The sequence below is a fragment of the Protopterus annectens genome, chromosome 7.part0 (genome assembly GCF_019279795.1).
Source record: "Protopterus annectens isolate FY-2018-M chromosome 7.part0, PAN1.0, whole genome shotgun sequence".
Taxonomy (NCBI): domain Eukaryota; kingdom Metazoa; phylum Chordata; order Ceratodontiformes; family Protopteridae; genus Protopterus; species Protopterus annectens.
The window spans coordinates 782,523,036-782,542,544 of NC_056739.1; the positions used below are offsets into that span (position 1 = coordinate 782,523,036).

At 45.6% G+C, this 19,509-nt stretch overlaps 1 protein-coding gene across 1 annotated transcript in view; it reads left to right on the plus strand.

The window, feature by feature from the left end:
- The window catches only part of GIGYF1 (GRB10 interacting GYF protein 1), a gene marked incomplete in the record, with an annotated part of 2,892,461 nt that overhangs the window by 100,742 nt on the left and 2,772,210 nt on the right, over positions 1–19,509 (plus strand).

Consider the following 19,509-nt stretch of genomic DNA (forward strand, 5'->3'; position numbering starts at 1 on the left):
TTCATTTGTACTTTATTCCTTGCCTCGGCCCTGACCACGATGTACCTTGCTATCGGTTTTGTGCCTTATTTAATCAGTGCACTATCCGTCGTCGATATATTTTTGTGTCTCAATATTTCGGTTCTCAGTTTAATTGTCCAGAAATGTCGTTGGTTAGCCATCCGACAACCGGGATTCTGAAAAAATGCAAAGATAAAACGGAGACAGGACGACTAGGTCCAAAACTGCAGCCCCTGATACCCGCTACTTGTGATCCGCAGGCCTCTACTGAGACCCATTCGGAGTCTGGTATGCCGCCTGTTACTTCAACTATGGAACCCGTGGATGTCTCTACCTTTGGGTCCGGAGCTGCTGTGCAGGCACTGGCTTTTGAGGGTGTATTCAGGCCTACAGACTTGCATATTAAATCGACACCTCCTTCATTACTAAGGCCTAAATCTCGATCCATGTCTAAAAAACTGATGGCCAGGCCACATGCTCAGGCCCTTGTGTCTGAAAACCAAATGATAAAAATGGCTGAAGATCTAATAACTCTAGTCAGGGGTAGTCAACCCCCCCCAAGAGGCCTAGGGCTGAGCTTTATTATGAATCTTCTGATCAGGATTCTGTTTCTTCTGACTACCTGGATTTGTCCATACGCACTTACGAGGATTCTGATGCAGAGGATTCTGTTTCCACTGCTTCTCCTCCTTTTGGGGAAACTTTACATACTTTAAGGGAGCATTTTCACTGGGAAAGCCAGGAATTTTCTTATTCAAAAAAGAGGCTTAGGGATTTCCTTCTACCTCAGCGTAGGCCTTTGGCTATACCTCTAGACATGGTTGATGTTTTCTCTGAATCCAGTTTGGCCCCTGATTCCCTGCCCTCCTGCTCCTAGTAAACCTGACCAGGTACTACAGGGTTCCTGAGTCCCACAAGTTCCTTTTCAAAAATCCTGTTGCAGATCCAGAGACTATTTCTCAGGGGCCCAAGGGCATTAAGGCTTCTGCTAAAAATCCTACCCCTTCTGATAGAGACTCCAGGGTGCTGGATAGATGGGGTTAAAAGGTTTATACTTCTGCAGCCTTGGCAATCAGAGCTTTAAACTACCAATTTCATGTGTTAAAATATCAGCAACATGTTATTGGACTGCTTAAACAGAAAATGATGTTGATTCCTGACTGTGTGGAAAATTAAAGATTTACAGGACTTAATGCATTCTGCTGAACAAGTTGGAAAACATACTTTGCAATGTGGTTTTGATTCTTTAGAGGCCTCTTGCAGGGCTGCTGTTACTGGGTCTTTGCTTAGAAGGCGTGCTTGTCTTAAGGAGCAATCTTAGCCTGATCATGTTAAAGCTAAATTGTTGGATGCTCCTTTAAATCAGGACCTCCTGTTTGGCAACAAGGCTGAAAAAGTTCTTAAAAAGATGGAATATAAAGCTAAATCTATGCAGACTGTTAGATTTTTTTATAAGTGCAACCCTCTTAGATTTAGTAGGCTCTGGCCTACTAAGAATTGGTCCTTTCCAGCCCCTTCCAGGTCTTCTCAAGCCAAACCCAGACACCGCAAAACCCCCCCGGTTTCAATCCCAGGGGATTCTCAGAACTAAGCAGTGGGGGGCTGCCCACTTCCAAATCTGGGAATAACAAGACACCCCCCCGATGGTAAACAGTCTCAATGACTTCCTTTTACATTTTCCAAGCACTTATCTTCTGACTGCCCCTTGGGGGGAAAGATTGCTCTTCATGCAAAGAACTGGGAACTCATAACCCAGGACAAATGGGTTTTAAATGGTGTCCCAGGGATACAGATTACTTTTCCACACGTTGCCAACACCAAATTGGTGGCCGAACCTGCCCCCAAATCAGTGGGCAGAGGCTCAAAAACAAGTACTTTCTCTCAAGCATGGGGGCTATTCAACTGGTACCCGAAGAGGAAAAGGGACAAGGTTTCTACTCTAGACTTTTCCTGGTACCCAGAAAAGACAAATCATGGCGTCCAATCCTGGACCTGTCTACTCTAAGCACCTTTCTGGAGATTCCAAAATTCAAGATGCTGACTCTTCACCAATTAATTTCTATGCTAGGCAAAGACGCCTGGTTGGCAACACTAGATTTAAAAGAAGCATACCTGCACATCCCAATCAAGGAATCTTGCAGAAGATGCCTACGATTCAAAGCAGGCTGCACGCATTCAGTTCTCTGCACTGCCCTTTGGCTTTTCTACTGCGCCCATGGTATTCACAAAGTGCCTGGCTCCAGTTATTGCATTTTGCAGGCAAAGAAGTATTCAAATATACCCATACCTGGACAATTGTCTAATTCAGGCAGAAAGCCAGGGAATACTTTTGAATCATCTGGCGTTTGTAAAAAAGGGTTCTAACCTGTCTGGGGTACACCATAAACGAAAAGAAATCACAACTGGTACCCTGTCAACAAATTACAATTCTGGGAGCAAGCTTGAATGCAACTTCCCAGATGACTTGCCTCACCACAGAAAAGCAAATTCATCTGATAACCTATTTCAAACAAATGGCCACAAAAACCCTGCTATCTGCAAGACAAATACTGCAAGCCTTTGGGTTCGTGGCCTCCTGCATTCTTATAGTTCCATATGCAAGACTGCATATGAGGACACTTCAGTGGTATCTAAAAAGCCTATGGAGTTAACATTCTCACAGCCTAGAAACAATGATTCCCATCATCCCTTGCCTATGGCTGGAGTTCTTCTGTTGGGCAGAGGACTGCCACCAAATCAAGGGACTACCATTTACACTACGCCCTGCCGCCCAAACCCTAACAACAGATGCATCAGACTATGCATGGGGTCTCGCCTGGCAGGGAAGTGCATTCAGGGCAAATGGAACCCAAGTCAAATGCCCCTACATATCAATCAAAAAGAAATGTTAGCTGTACAGGATGCTTTGACAGCCTTCAAGGACTGCATTCTTCCAGGACAACTAATGGTAAAGACGGACAACACAGTTAGGTGGTACATAAACAAGCAGGGGGGGGTACACATTCCTACCCCCTCTGCAGACTAGCCATGGCATTGTGGAACACAACCTTGAGCTACCAAGTGCACCTACAAGCTCAATTCCTGCCAGGAAAATTAAATACACTGGCAGACGGACTAAGCAAAAACCACATGGACCCACACGAGTTGAAACTGGAACCAAGAATTTTCAACATGTTGACAAGTGAATGGGGGAGCCCAGACATAGACCTATTTGCCCCCCCCCCCACAGAACTACCAATTGATAAGTTTTGCACAAGGACTCCCCACAAAACAAGCCCGGAAAGTGGATGCTCTGTCCTTCAGCTGGAAAAAACTTTCAGTCTATGCCTTCCCCCTGCTCTTCAAAGTTCTACGAAGTCAAACAGGGCAAACCAAGGATGATTTTGATTGCTCCAGACTGGCCGCTGCAACACTGGTGTACCCCCTCCTGCGTAGTGTTCATAGGTAGGTACTAGGCTCCAGACTGGCCGCGGCAACACTGGTGTACCCCCTCCTGCGTAGTGTTCATAGGTAGGTACTAGGCTATCTGCCCTAGGGCCGACGTAAGCCTAGTCAACAAGGATCCCTGACTTATGCCACCCAAGAAAGTTATTTTCCTGTGCCACTGATGAGCAGAGACACAGAAATGATCCCCGGGGTGTATTTCTTATTGTCCAAATAGTATCCAAAACTTCAGAAAAAGTGACAAGGATGGAAGGCAGCCACAAGAACAGTAAAAAGCACAGTTTATTTGTAAATGGTACACAAGGTTAAGTGCTTTCTTCCCTTAATAAATAGGGACTTCTTCAGAACACAAAAAACGTATACACACAATCACAAAACCCAGCATTTTATTATCAACCCTTAATTAAGACAGCCAGTTGAATAATTCAAGAAGTTTAAAAATTTAAAGAAACACACGTTTAAAAAATCCATGAACTACCTAATTATATATTAAGCACTAAAATATAAAAATTTTTACGCACTAATTTAACAAGTTTACGAATATCACCAATAACACATTTGTGAATCCCAACATAAATAAACCCCATTTAATAAAGGGTTCAAGTAGGTCATGTTAGGTAAATGGCAATTTAGTCAAATATATTGAATGAATATATTATGAAATCCAACTAATTGAAATAAAAAATTCTTATATATAAAAAATACCTTGTATATAAGCGTTTAATTAAGGACCCACATGGGGAGAATTTTAGATGCCCGTTTGGACATGAGTGAATTAAGATGGCAACTTAGATTAGATGCTGCCAACAGCCCCGGTTTAAATGAGGCCATTAGTATTTCCAGTGTCCTGAAAATGAGAGAGATTTTAGGTTGAAAACAGAGGTCATTACCAGTTTGCTTTCAGCAACCTTTAATTATTTTTTTATAGTATTCATTGGGGTACAGTTTGGAACTCTCATAAGGTATTTTTTATTTCAATTAGTTGGATTTTATATTAATACATTTATTAGATATATTTGATTAAATTGCTGTTTACCTAACAGACCTACTTGAACACTTTATTAAATGGGGTTTATGTTGGGATTCACAATTGTGTTTTTGGTGATATTCATAAATTTATTAATTAGTGTGTAAAACTTTTTTATATTTTAGTGCTTATATGATTAGGTAGTTCATGAATTTTTTATACATATGTTTCTTTAAATTTTTTAAACTACTTGAATTATTCAATCGGTTGCCTTAATTAAGGGTTGATTATAAAAGACTGGGTTTTGTGATTGTGTGTACACGTTTTTTGTGTTCTGAAGTCCCTTTTCATTAAGGGAAGAAAGCGCTTAACCTTGTGTACCATTTACAAATAAACTGCTTTTTACTGTTCTTGTGGCTGCCTTCCGTCCTTGTCACTTTTTCTGGTGCATTTCCTATTTCCCATCCACTCATCAAGATTTTTCTTGAAGAGTACTAATGAAGAACTTTGCTTGACATAGATGGGTAGCCTCTTCCAGAGTATGGGAAGTCTCTGGGACAGGAATCTATCCCTCCAGCATGTCCTGTTTATTGTGGTGACTATGTTTAGGTCCCTAGAGCTTGTAGCTCGGAGGGATTGGGATTTCTTTCGGTGTAGCATGACCAACAGCTCTGGGTTTGACATAGCTTTTATATGTTAGGCAGAGATCACCTCAGAGTAGGCGATGTGCTACAGAGTAAAGCTGGAGTTTTTTGAGGTGGTCAGTGTAGGGCATTTGTTTGAGGCCAGTAGTCCTCTTTGCCTCTTTGTGAGGTACTTCTGTGGTTTTTCCAGCTGCTGCAGATGTCTTGTGAGGTACGTTCCAAAAGGGGCATTGTACTCTATAATGGGTCTGAGTGTCGAGTAGAGGGGAGCAATTACCTCTTTTTTTTTTTTCCTGGATGAGAACCCTTTTATGATGAGGTGTGACACGTAGAAGGACTTCCTGACTACTGTGGCGATGTGACTATCAAAGGAGAGACTACTGTCGACCTGGGTCCCAAGGTCTCATCACTCATTCGGTGTTTAGATTGCTGCCTATATGGTAGTTCATGGGTAAAACGTTTTTACCAAAGGGGATGACACTGCACTTTTTGGCATTGAGCTTGAGGCCATGGCTCTGACACCAGGCATCTGTCTCAGCAAGGCCCTTCTGTAGGATGTCCACATCATTTGGGGACTTGACTATGGCTCCTAGTTTGCAGTCATCTGCGAACTTAGTTAGCCAGAGGCCTCCTGTGTTAGCCTGTACTTCAGAGAAGTACATACCAAACAGGAGAGGTCCCAGGACGGAACCCTGTGGTACTCCACTTGTCACTGCTTTGAGGTCAGATTTGGAGTCTGCACTTTTACAGTGTGGGCTCTGTCAGTGAGCCAGTTGGCAACCCATCTTGTGACGTAGGGATTTATACCTAGTTTAGTGAGTTTAGCTATAATTCCAGAATGGGGGATGGTGTTGAAAGCCTTGGCGAGGTCAAGATAGGCTGTGTGAACCACCTTACCCTCATCTTAGGCTTTGGTGACTGCCTCAAAGAAGTCGATCAGGTTCAGGAGGCATGATCTGCCTTTTACAAACCTGAACTGGGTGGGATCCAGAGTTTGGAGGTTACCAATGTCTTTGAGTTCCATGATGATACGTTCCATGGCCTTGCAGACCAGGCTCATCAGGCTAATAGGTCGATAGTTCCCGGGATCAGTGGTGGCTCCCCCTTTGTGGAGTGGGATAACTGTTGCTGTGCACCATTCAGTGGGCACAAAGCCTGATGCGAGGCTATTTTTGAACATGGTACTTAAAGTGGGGAGCCAGTTTGTTCTGAAGTTCGTGTAAAATGCAGCCTGGGATGTTGTCCGGTCCCATGGATGCTGTGTTTTTGGCTTTAGAGAGTGCAGCTTTTACCTGCGTAGTTGTGATTTACAGGGACTCTGCATTATTCCTGTATAGATATGGGCCCTTTAGGGGGTGAGAGGGGGGTAAAGTTAGCATTGAACCTATCTGCCAGGATGTTGGCAATATCAGTTGGTTCTGTAATTTTCTTGCCTTTGTGCTGTAACTCGGAGCAGATCTGGGTGTTGCCATCGAGATTCTTGACATAGCTATAGAATGCTTTGTGGTTGTCCTTGGAATTAGTAGCAATTTTGTTTTAGTAGCTAGCTTTTGAGGATCTTATAAGGGATCTTACCTTCTTACTGAGGCTGAACAGGGAGCTCTTCCACTCATGGGATTTTACTCTCTTTTGCAACAGTTTCTTCTTTCTGTTGTACAGTTGGTTTATGGCAGGGGACCACCAGATTGGCTTCCTTTTTTTGGAGGATATCATCTTGGTTCTGTTTGGGATAGCACGATCCATACACTCGTGTAAGTGCTTATAGAGTGCATTTGTGTAGGATTCAGCAGTTGTAACTGTGTTGTCCATCTGCATGGGTGTCATGAAGTTCACCACTTCTATCTTAAGAAGTATGAAGCTGGCTTTTGAGAAATTTTTTTACTGTGGTTTCCTTAATGGGGCAGGATGTGGATATCAAGGGTGATTCGGATTGGACCAACGAGGAGTTGACTTCCGGTGTGGAACACCGGTCACTCATACTGGTATTGAATAGGTCTGCGGTATTGTTGCCCCTGGTGTTGGTGTGGATAAGTTCATCCAGGGCATTGGAGTTTATGAATTCCAGAAAGCGTTGAGCTAAGGAGTTTGTACACGAGTAGTTTTCCCAGTTAATGGTGGAGTAGTTGAAGTCGCCCATTATTAGGGTGTTTGGTTGAACCCTAATATTTTCCAGTACATCAAGAAAAGAGGAGTTGAAATCCTTGGGCATGGTGGGGGATCTGTTGCAAGCTACAATTTGGATTGCAGTTTTGCCCAGAGTTAGTTGCACTTGGATAACCTCAGATGCATTATGCTGAACCACTAGCCTGGAGGTGTGGATATCCTTAATGAATATGGACACACCTCCGCCTTTGGTGTTTTGGTCCAGGTTACATGGCCGAAAAGTGTGGTATGAGTTATAGCCTGGTAGTGCAGGGGTGCTCTCTGGAGCCTTGAACCAGGTCTCAGTCACTGCATAGATATTTATGTTCTCCATTTTAAGGAGTGCCTCGAGTGAGTGCATTTTGAGATTTAGACTTCTAGCATTGAGTAGCATTACCCTCAGTTTTTGCTGGCCTGTTCCTGTTATGGTGAATTTATTTGAACCTTGCATAAAAAAGGCACTATAGGGGCAGCAGGAGCCTTAGCCAGTATCTGGAATCCCAGGGGCGACAGGTGCAGGCCATCTGTGGCAAAGCATCGTGGTCCGTCGCCCATGTCATCCCAAGCAGACAGATACTGGATCCCCTTAGAATGACACCAGAAGCTTAGCCAATTGTTGAAGTCAGTCATTTTGTCCTTGTACTGCGTTATCATTCTGGGCGATGTCAGAATGCTACTCAGGGCTGGGGTCATACCTGCCTGGGCTACAAGATCGGAGAGCTCTTCCATGTCTCTCTTCATGTAGTCCAGGGAGGTACATCTCAGGTCATTCACACCAACATGGACAATGACAGAGTCATATTTGTACTTGTGGAGTGACCTGAGTGCGTGTGTTATGTGGCAGATCCTGGCACCCGACAGGCAGCTGACAGTAACCTTCTCCTTGTTTAGCCTGGTGAGTGAGTAGGACTTCAGTGTGCCTGACTATAGAATCACCTATGACTAGTGTGTTGTTTTGCCCTATTGGCTGTGGTTGAGTGTCACACTGAGTCTGTGGGCTGTGTGTCATTTGGGTTGTGTTGGGGGATGGTGGTTGCTTGCGTTTCTGCTTTGGAGGTCTCTGTTGCTTAGACAGATTATTATTGAGAGCCTCCGCCAATGTTTTTGTGTTACTATATGTGGATTTTGGTGGTGTAGATTTAGTGAGACTATGTGATGAGTGTGGTGGTGTGCACGTTTACCTTCTCCTCATGACTATCAAGTTCAGTCTTTGTTGGAGAGAGCTTTACCTCCAGTTTGGCTAGATAAGTGCATCTCTCACAGGTTGTAGTGTTTGGTGGTAGGAGGAAAGGGTTGTCTGTGTACATGAGGCAATTTCTACATTGCCTCAAGATGCCCAGGTTCATCAGATAGACAGGAGAGAACACTGGGAGCTGATCCTTGGACATGCCTGAATAAAAAACTTTTCCTCTAGGTAAGTGAGGAAAGTGTGAGTAGAAGAACTGTTTTTCTCTAAGCAACTGAGAAAAGTAAGTACAAAAACTGTTTTCCTGTAGGACTGGTAATGAGAAAGATTGAGTGCTATAGTAATTAGTAGCTTATTTAGTGCTTCCATGTTCTGAACAAGTGCTGAGCATGAATAAGAAATTTAAGTGCTAAAACTAAGAATCTGTATCTGCACTAGACTAGTTACAGGACAGAAACAAAGTGCAAATGCAGGCTTTCAAATCAGAAAGTTCTGAGAAATGGAAGAGATTGCCCAAATGGCCAGTAACTACAGTTTCTGGTACAGAACCACTCCTTATGTGGTAGACAGGTTTCCTAGTGCTTACCACTCCCACTGATGAACTAGAAGGCTTCTCTCCAACACAGAAAGGCTTGGGGGGGGCTCAGAAGCTTACATACAGTCCTGGATACAGCAAGTCTGTATCTGGAACAGTAGTTACAGGAAAGGTAGGAAACAAGCTTACATTTTTTTTTTTACAGAAAAGTAGCAAAAACAGTAGTAAAAACAATTCACATGCAGTGCAAGCTAGCACACTTGAGTATGTAGTAATATTAGACCAAACACAGTTTTAAAAATGCAGTTAAATTAAAAAGGACTAAAAGCAAGCGCAGAAAGAGTTTATTAGGTAGAATGTGGTAGAGATGGAACTGGGGGTGTGTCCCAGATCAAATCTACAGTGGGGCGGGCAACTGCAAAATCCACCAAATTTAAACTACAAACCAAAAATAGGGAGGGGGTGGGACAAAACAGAGATCTAAGCAACAACTAACGGTACAAACTCTAAAAACAAAAAAAATATACTCAGCTCTGTATATTTGCAGATCAGACTCTCAGAACAGTGGGCGTGCCTTCGTTAAAGGTTGAACGTCGAGCATGCACCTCTGCGTTCGTGAAAATCTACTGCCAATCATTAGCTGACCGGAGTTCCGCTGTGGCGACCCCTAACCGGGAAAAGCCAAGAGACAACAACAGTCTCTCAGAACAGTGAGACAACAGTTTCAACAGAGATCTAAGCGACAGTTAACAAACTATAACCAAAAAAAATATACTCGGCTCTGTATATTTGCCGGTAGTCTGGAAGGCAGTCTGTCAGAACACAGGTTCCAGCAAGTAAATGCAGGCATTTGCTAACAGGTCAAATTAAGTGATCCTTGAGTTAGATAACACACAAACTGTAAAAGCCAGTTATACCAACTGAAGACACGGCAGAAAATGTGGTGGGGTGGGTGTTGCAGTTATCTCCATGGCACCTGCCTCAGACTCCTTCCGTGCTGTCTCAGCAGGAGAACCAGATTCTGCACCCTCAGGTTCCAACATTGAACCTTGCAGCCTGGCTAATTACTTAAACCCACCCTTATCATCCCTCAGCAAACCTGTGATGGATGTCATCTTAGAGGCAAGGAGGCCTAGTACTAGAAAATCTTATGCTGAAAAATGAAAAAGATTCTGTGCCTGGAACCAGTCTCAAGGGATGAGCACAGCAGCGCCCAATTTACCTCAGATTTTGCAATACTTAACTGTGATGCTTCACAAGGGCCTGTCTTCTTCCTCCATTAAAATCCACACCTCAGCCATTTCAGTTTATTATAACACAGAACCTCCACTCGTCTCTCATCCTCTGCTCAAGCAGTACCTCAGAGGGGCAAAACATTTGAGACCACCCAGGAGAGCTCCAACCCTTGTCTGGGACCTTAACTTTGTATTGGAGAAAACTCACTCTGCCTCCTTTCGAGCCAGCTGTTACTGCAGACTTAAAATTCCTTTCTTGGAAAACCGCTTTCCTTTTAGCAATCACTTCAGCAAGAAGGGTATCTGAATTACAGGCCCTTATGGCAGTGGAGCCTTTCATCATCTTTCATGCGGACAGGGTGTCCCTCAGAACCAATCCCTCCTTCATGCCCAAGGTGGTATCCAGTGTGGCTTTTAATCAGTCCATTCATTTGCCTACCTTCTTTCCTAACCCACAGAATAAAAGGGGAACAGATACTGCACTCCTTAGATGTGCACAGACAACTTAGATTCTACTTGGACAGGACTAAACCTCAAAGGAAATCTGAACAACTGCTGGTGGCATTTGCAGGGACAGAGGACAAAGCTATTTCAAAGCAAATCATTTCAAAATGGATAGGCAGCTGCATTCATTTCTGCTATAAGCACCATGGAAAACGCATCCCACAGGGCATTAGACCCCATTCAACCAGGGCTGCATCAACCTCTACAGCCTTTCTCAGAGGCGTCCCTACCAGGGACGTCCTAGAAGCTGCTACCTGGAGTTCTGTACATACTTTCACCAAGCATTATCATTTGCCAATTTTCTCTACATCCAGAGCTGGCTTTGCCACTGCAGTCTTGCAGGGCCTTATATCTGGTCCTAATTCTGTTTAAATTCCTCCTCCCAACCTTGGCTTTGGGAATCTACCCAAATGTAATGATTGCAACAGTGAAACACGAAGAACATAGTACAGTTGTGTACACTTACCATAAATGTAGATGTTCGAGTATATTCACTGTTGCAGTCTTGGTCCAGCCCCCTTTCTTCCTTTGGCCATACCTCTACTTTCCCTTACTATGCCCAAAAGCTTTTTGGTGTATTTGCTTTTTTGTTGGATGTATATCCTTGTATTTATAGATTTAAATGTTAAGTTGTCAATCTCGCCTTCATTCTTGCTTGATGGGTTCGGAGCCGATCCTCGGCTCCGACTCGGCACTTGCTTTAGCTCGAGAACTCCATGTCCTTCATGGATGCATCTGCAGTCATAACAGCTGGGTTGTCCTGTCGTCAGGCAGCCCGTCAGTCGGCCGGATTCCAAAGTCCGGGTCCGCCTTCGGCTGATGTCGCTCTTCATCCGGCGTCATCTCTGTTGGACTTCGGGTATAAAGGCATCAGCCGACGCCATCTTCCTCAGTCTTTCTTGCCGCGTGGCGCCCGAAGCAGAAGCTGTTCGCAAGTGCCGGTCGGTCGGATCCAGAGATTTTTTCTACCGAATACTACTGAAGACTTCTAAAGCTAAGTACCCGTTGGGGACTCTTTCTTGCCTCAGCCGATGTCAGAAAAAGTTAATAATTGTTTAACCTGTGGGAAACAAATACCTCATAAAGATTTCCATTCTTACTGTCTGCCTTGTTTAGGCCCAGCCCTCTACGTAGCAGCCTGTTCGCCTGTGCTTCCTTCAACCCGAAACGCTTAGGCGCCGGTCGGAGTTTGCAGAACAGTTTTCGGTTCTGACTTTGCTTACATTATGTCGCGTGAACCTCGGACTACTCTCTCTGCGAAAAAACGCAAAGCAAAAGACCGACACTCGCGGTCCTCGGTTTCGGCTGAAACCACGCTTAAGCAAACGAGTGTCTCGGTTTCGGCGAAACCGAAAACTGATCTAGGTACAGCGAATCTATCTCTACTCTTGAGGCCCTGCTACAATTCTTGAATCGGCCTCTGAAGCGCTACCCACTGACGTATCAGACACCATTCCCCTGGATGTCTCTACCCCAGCACGTGGTGCTGCTAGGCCTCCAGCAGCCATGTCCATTAAGGCCTTCGCCAGGGCTAAAGCAGCCAAGTCTACCAAATCAGTGCCTGTTAAACCACCCTCAACCAGGCCCTCTTCTAGTTCTCAAATGCTCACCTTGGCAGAAGATTTGATTTCTTTAATTAGAGGATCTCACATTACTGACCAGCCAGAGGCCCCTTTCTCTAATTTTGAGGATTCTGATGCTGAAGAATCCATTCCAGCTGCCTCCCCTCCAGAAGAATTCTCCTTTGGGGAAACCTTGCATGCCATGCGAGAGCAGTTCCAATGGCAGCAACAAGAATTCTCAGATTCCCGAAAAAGACTTAGAACCTTTCTGCACCTTCCACAGCACAGGCCCTTAGCTATACCTCCTGTTCTTTCTGTGGTAGATGACGCTTTTAATGATGTCTGCTCTGCTCCAGACTCATTACCCCCAGCCCCTGCCAAACCAGATAGATTTTACAGGGTGCCTGACACTCATCACCACCTTTACAAGGCCCAACTTGCAGACCCAGAAACAATATCCCAGGGTCCCAAGGCAGTTGCTGCGACCATAGCTAAAAACCCTACTCCTTCTGAAAGGGAAGCAAGGGCATTAGACAGATGGGGTAAAAGTATACACTTCAGCTACTCTCTCAGCTAGAGCTTTAAACTGCCAGTTTCACATGATACAATACCAAGAGTTTATGCTTGATCAGCTAACTAAAAAATTAACCACTGATGAAGCTCTTGACAAGAAATATGTATTAGAAATGGTAAATAACATACAACAGGTTAGTAACCATTCCTTAAAATGTGGCTATGATGCACTGGAGGCTTCATTTAGATCAGCCATGACTGGCACAGTGATAAGAAGGCATGCATGGCTAAAGGAGCAAGCTCTACCAGATCATGTTAAAGCAAAATTGTTAGATGCTCCTATGGATAAGACAAGTTTGTTTGGTGCACCTGCCCAGCAGGTTATGAAGAAAATGGAAGAAAAGGCAAAATCAGTTCAAACTGTTAAAGATTTCCTGCAGGTTCAACCCCCAAGGTTTAGCAGGAACTGGCCTGCCAAGAATTGGTCCTTTCCTGACTCCACAAGATTTCAAAGGGGCAGGAATAGACGTTCCAGAGGCAGAAACCAAACCAGAGGAAGTGCCTACAGAGGACGACAGTGGCAAGGTAACAACAGAGGCACAGACACAGCCACTGCCACTACTTCAACACAGCCACAGTGACTTACTCCTAAAACCGCCTACCAGGGAGCAAATAGCAGCCCCACTAGGCGGAAGGTTAACTTTATTTGCAAAGAACTGGCACCACATAACAAAAGACAAGTGGATTCTGCAAATTATACATCAAGGTTACCGATTCCACTTCCACACTATACCAGTCAAAAGAGGAATGCCAAATCTACCTCCAAATCAAAAAACAGAAGCTTTTCAACAGATAATGGAGTTAGCAAACATGAGAGCTGTGGAAAAGTGCCTGCAGCAGAGCAAGGAAAGGGGTTCTACTCCAGACTGTTCCTAGTTCCAAGAAAGGAAAAAGTTGGAGACCAATTCTCGACCTGTCCACCTTGAATACATACATCATTGTCCCAAAATTCAAAATGCTGACCCTACAGCAACTTCTTCCCATGCTGGGCAAGGAGTGTTGGCTGGTAACTCTAGATCTCAAGGAGGCATACCTGCACGTCCCTATTCGACCAATCTGCAGAAGATACCTCAGATTTCTTGCAGGATCAGAGCACTATCAATTCTCAGCATTGCCTTTGGCTTATCTACTGCCCAGAGTATTCACAAAATGCCTGGCATCAGTAATCGCATATTGCAGACTGCAGGGAATTCATATTTACCCATACCTGGACGACTGCCTGCTACAAGGGGACAACAAAAGCAAGTTGACAACAGATTTGCAAAGGGTCATTTACTTGCTACAAGCACTGGGATACACAGTCAATCTACAAAAGTCAAGACTGATACCATCCCAAACAAGGACATTCTTGGGAGCGGAATTGGACACAGTGAGACAAATGGCATTCCTAACTACAGAAAAACAAAAAGACCGAACTCCTCTTTACTTCTTGTCCCTAACAAAGCTGAACAAATTAACAGCAAGAAAAGTTCTGCAGGCCTTGGGCTTCATGGCATCATGCATAATTTTGGTTCCTTTTGCCAGACTACATATGAGAAAACTACAGTGGTACCTACGGAATTTATGGTCCCAACACAGACACAGCCTCGAAACAGAAATCCCACTAATTCCATGCTTAAAACAGGAGTTCCTATGGTGGGCCCAGGCATGCCGGTCCAACCCAGGCCTTCCTTTTCTCAGATGTCAAGCAAGCCAGAGCATTACAACAGATGCTTCAGACCTAGGATGGGGGGCCCACATGCTGGACAAATGCGTGCAAGGATTGTGGACTCAGGATCAACTTCACCTGCACATCAACCTAAAAGAAATGCTGGCTGTAAAACTGGCTATCCAAAAGTTCAGACCATTTCTCAAAGAGGGCCAGCTGTTGATAAGGACAGACAACACCACAGTCATGTGGTACATCAACAAACAGGGAGGCACTCATTCATACCCCTATGCAGAATGACTTTGGAACTGTGGACCCTGGCACTCAGCTACAACATCCAGCTGCAAGCAATATTTGTACCAGGAAAAGAAAATACTCTAGCGGACATCTTAAGCAGGACCACATCAGATGCTCACGAATGGCACCTGCACCCGGACATCTTCAGGACCATTACAAAGAAGTGGGGAATGCCTCAGATAGATCTATTTGCATCTCCTCACAATCACCAACTCAAAAATTCTGCACAAGGACATTTCACCCACTAGCATGGAAAGTGGATTCGCTCTCCTTCAGCTGGAAGGGCCTAACAGTTTATGCATTCCCACCTCTCCCCTTGATACACAAAGTACTCCTAAAAATCAAGGAAGAACATCCAAGGATAATCCTGATAGCTCCAAACTGGCCAAGACAACACTGGTATCCACTACTAAGGAGCTTGTCTCGAACAATATGTGGCCAATACCCTGATGCCTTTGATGCTAACTCAGAACAACTACAGCACCATACATCCAAACCTGAAAACCTTACAACTGACTGCATGGAACATCACATAGCAGCAGCTAATCAAGAACTTTCCCAAAGAGTTAAAGACATTATTCTTGAAGCACGCAGACCTTCAACAAGAAGGAACGACGCTGGAAAATGGAAAAGGTTTGTCAGCTGGAGTTCTGAAAGAGGAAAAGATGTGTCAAACATAGATATGCCTAACATCCTGGAGTATCTGGCGAACTTCTCCATTCAGGCCTGTCCTACTCCTCCACCAAGATACATGCATCAGCTATTTCAGCAGAATACAGCTTTGATCCACCTGTTTTTCCACACCCTCTGCTCAGACAATTTCTCAGAGGAATCAAGAATGTAAAACCTCCAAGAAAACCACCATTACCAGCTTGGGACTTAAACTGTACTAGAAAAGTTGACACTATCACCCTTTGAGCCAGCAGCAACAGCAGACTTACAACACCTGTCATGGAAAACTGCTTTCCTACTGGCAATTACCTCAACAAGGAGGGTTTCAGAACTACAGGCCTTAATGGCAGTGCAACCCTTCCTAATCTTCCACCAAGATAGAGTATCCATGAGGACTAATCCAACATTTATGCCTAAGGTGGTATCCAGAGTGTCTTTAAACCAGGCAATCCACCTACCTACCTTCTTTCCCAACCCACAAAACAGAGGGGAAAGAATACTGCATACCTTGGATGTACATAGACAGCTACGCTACTACTTGGACAGAACCAAAAGCAGCAGAAAGACTGACCAACTTTTGTGGCCTATGCAACAGGAAGAGAGGGAAAAGCTATTTCCAAACAGACAATCTCCAAATGGATAGGAAATTGCATACGATTCTGTTACTCCTTCCATGGAAAACCAATTCCACAGAACATAAGACCTCATTCTACAAGGGCAACAGCCACTACCACAGCCTTCTTACGAGGAGTGGCTACCAAAGACATTATTGAGGCGGCTACTTGGACCTCCGTGCATACATTTGCCAAGCATTATAATTTGCCTCTATATTCCAGATCCCGAGCAGGGTTTGCCACTGCTGTACTGCAAGGGATCCTAAACACACCATAATCTACCTTTATCCTCCTCCCCTAGTTGGCTATGGTATTCTACCCAGCTGTTATGACTGCAGATGCATCCATGAAGGACATAGTACAGTTTTGTACCTACCATAAATGTAGATGTCCGAACTGGATAGCATCTGCAGTCAGGATTACCTCCCTCCTTCCCTCTGAGGTACTCCTAGGGTGTTTACCCTCCTAATAGCTAGCTGATGGGGGGGAGTCTTTTATGGTGTATTTGTTTGTATATATGTACATACATGCTTATTTTTGTGGTTACCTCTATCCTTTTGGAAACATTGGCATCTATCCAAAAATTTTAGCCTTCAGGAGGGCTTCTGGCATCTGGGGCAAGAAACACTGAGGAAGATGGCGTCGGCTGATGCCTTTATACCCGAAGTCCAACAGAGATGACGTCGGATGAAGAGCGACATCAGCCGAAGCCGGACCCGGACTTTGGAATCCGGCCGACTGACGGGCTGCCTGACGACAGGACAACCCAGCTGTTATGACTGCAGATGCTATCCAGTTCGGACATCTACATTTATGGTAGGTACAAAACTGTACTTTTTACCAGCTCGAGGCAGCCCCATATCCCATGATGCAAGGCAGTAAGTACCCAGATCTCGTTTGCCGCTTCGCTTGGGAGGTCTTCTCTTTACCAGCTCCTGGTAAGTAGTTCACATTTGTGATATTTCAAGCCCCTTTTAGTTTAAAACTAATTTTTTGATAGTTTAAATTTGTTTCTACCCTTTTTCTGACAGAAATCCCTGTCTCTTTTAAATTTTTGTTAGTCAATTTTCCCTATCCCATCCCCCCCCCTGTTAGGGTGTGTGTGTTGGTGTTTTTATACAAATACCTCTTGGTATTTTGTTTAATTTAATTTGACTGGTGTGTCTGTGTGTGTTGTGTTTCGGCACCATGTCTAAGGAGAGGGTTTCAGGTTTTAAGAAGTGTGACTCGTGCTGTCAGAAAATGTCTCTGACAGACGGTCACACTTCTTGCCTGTATTGTTTGGGCCCTCTTCACCTGCAGGACTCCTGTGCTATTTGTCACTCCTTCAGCCAGAGAGTCCTGCAGGAGAGACGAACAAGTTGATTCTCAGGGTCTTCTTAAGCCGGAGGGCTCTCCGGCTAAGTCGGCTCCACAAAAATCAACTAAAACTGCCAAGGCCCAGGCTTCTGTTTCTAAGCCTGCGGCCTCGGCTCCGACTCGGATTGAGTCGAGATCGGCTCCGGCTGGAGCCGATTCTGGATCCACAAAGCTTTCGGCGCCGATGGCTATCGGTGCCGAATCTGTCTTGACCACTTCGATGTCTGCTCCGATCGGCTCCGACACCCATGTGGCACAGGCATCGGTGTCGGCTCCGATCGGCTCCGACACCGTTACTTTGGTGGCTGTATCGGCTCGCTGGAGCCGATACATCGAGACGCTCTGTCGGCTCGAAGTCGGTGCCGACAGGATCTGTGGTATCGGCTCCGATGGCCCATTCCAGGAAGAGGTCGAGGTCTCCTTCCTTGGAGCCGATATTTTCGGCTCCGGCTTCGCCTCTTCTATCGGAGCGGAGCCATCGGAGCCGATCTTCAAGGTCATCCAGGTTGTCAGATCATGACCTAGAGAGAGTGGTCAGTAGATTACTCAAGTCACAGGTACTGGCCCAAATGCTACACAGTCCGTCTCAGCAGACGACTGTTGGTCCACACCCCGTTACAGTTCCTCCTTCAACTCTACCCCAGAGCTTGGAGTTGGAGTCTTCGGCATGGTTACTGCTACGGCTGGAGGACGGATACCCCTTCTGTTCCTTCAGCTCCTACTCTTATCTCCTCTTCCTTAGAGGGATTCGTGGTCGGGCTTCCATGGTCTCCTCCGAGGGGTGAGTGGCATCGGACCCTTGTCCGAGCCCGCTCTTCCCTTGGAGCCTCGGCCTTGGTGAGCTCGGCTCCGACATCTGCCTCGGAGACTTCCCTTCGGTGGCCCCTGGAGTTCCTAGCTCTTGAGCGGGTTCTCTCGGACCTGCCTGGGAGGGAGCATTCGAGGTGATGAAGAGTGTACTGGCCACTGGTATCAGTCAGCAGTCTCTTCCCGTAGCTCCTCCCTCTATTGTACCTGTTGACATCTCTGCCACTTCTCTTGCTACAGGACCCAGAGATGCTCCGCGTCAGGTTTGCCCATTGGGAAGTTCCCCCTCTTCCCCGCGGTCTCGTGAGGTTTGGGGAGGTCCTCCTAGGAAGAGGACTTGTAAGAGGAAGCATGTAGACTCCCCGAGTCTGTCACGTCGGATACTGACTTTGATGAGTCAGAGGGATCCCTAGATCCCCTCTGAGGATGTCTCCTTTTCAGACATCCTAGAACTTCTAAAACAGAGGGAAACTGGCCCACCAACAATCCCTCTGAGGATGAGTCAGTATACCTAGAGGCGTTTGGATCTCGGCCCTCCACCTCCTGGGTGTCTCCGCCTTCGACCCCTTATGCAGGTTATTGCACAGGCGTGGACAGCTCCTGACTCTGTAGAGCCAGTCCCTAGGAGGCCTTCTAAATTTATCACTGCCCCTAGTGACAAACAATTCCTTACCAAGGGTGTCCCGCTGATGCCATGGTGGTGGCTGCGGCCACCAAAAGGAACTTGCAGATCCTTCCGTGCCCGTCCATCCTCCTAATAAGGACTCTAGGACCATGGATAGGTATGCAAGCGGATGTTTTCCTCAGCGACCTTTGCTATGCTCGCTGAATTATCTTTGTCACTTCACCAGACTCCAGAGAGATATCCTGAAGGAGCTGGGAGAAGTAGTTCAGGATCCTACAGCTGCAGGGGCTCAAGAAAAGATTGCTTCGCAGCTAGGAACCCTCAATTCCATTGCTAACTCCTCCATGCGGCTAATATCTTATGCTGCGGATGGAGCAGTAGAGCCGCAGGCACAGGTGTGGCTCTTAGACGCCAAGCCTGGATGCGGCTATGTGATTTTATGGATCCCTTTAAGGCGTCCTTCACAAATTCTCCCTTTGATGGGTCAGCTTTGTTTGGCCCTCAGGTGAAGGAGACCTTGACCAGGTGTGAGCAGGACGGCAAGACTCTTTCTGCTGTTGGAGTCCGTTTTCCACCCTTCTAGGCCTTATCCCAAAGGACAGAAGGGTGGGAAGATGTGGTTCCGTAAATCCCAAGGAGTCACGCCGGATTCACGTGGTCAGTTTACCCCTAGAGGCAGAGGGGTAACAACAACA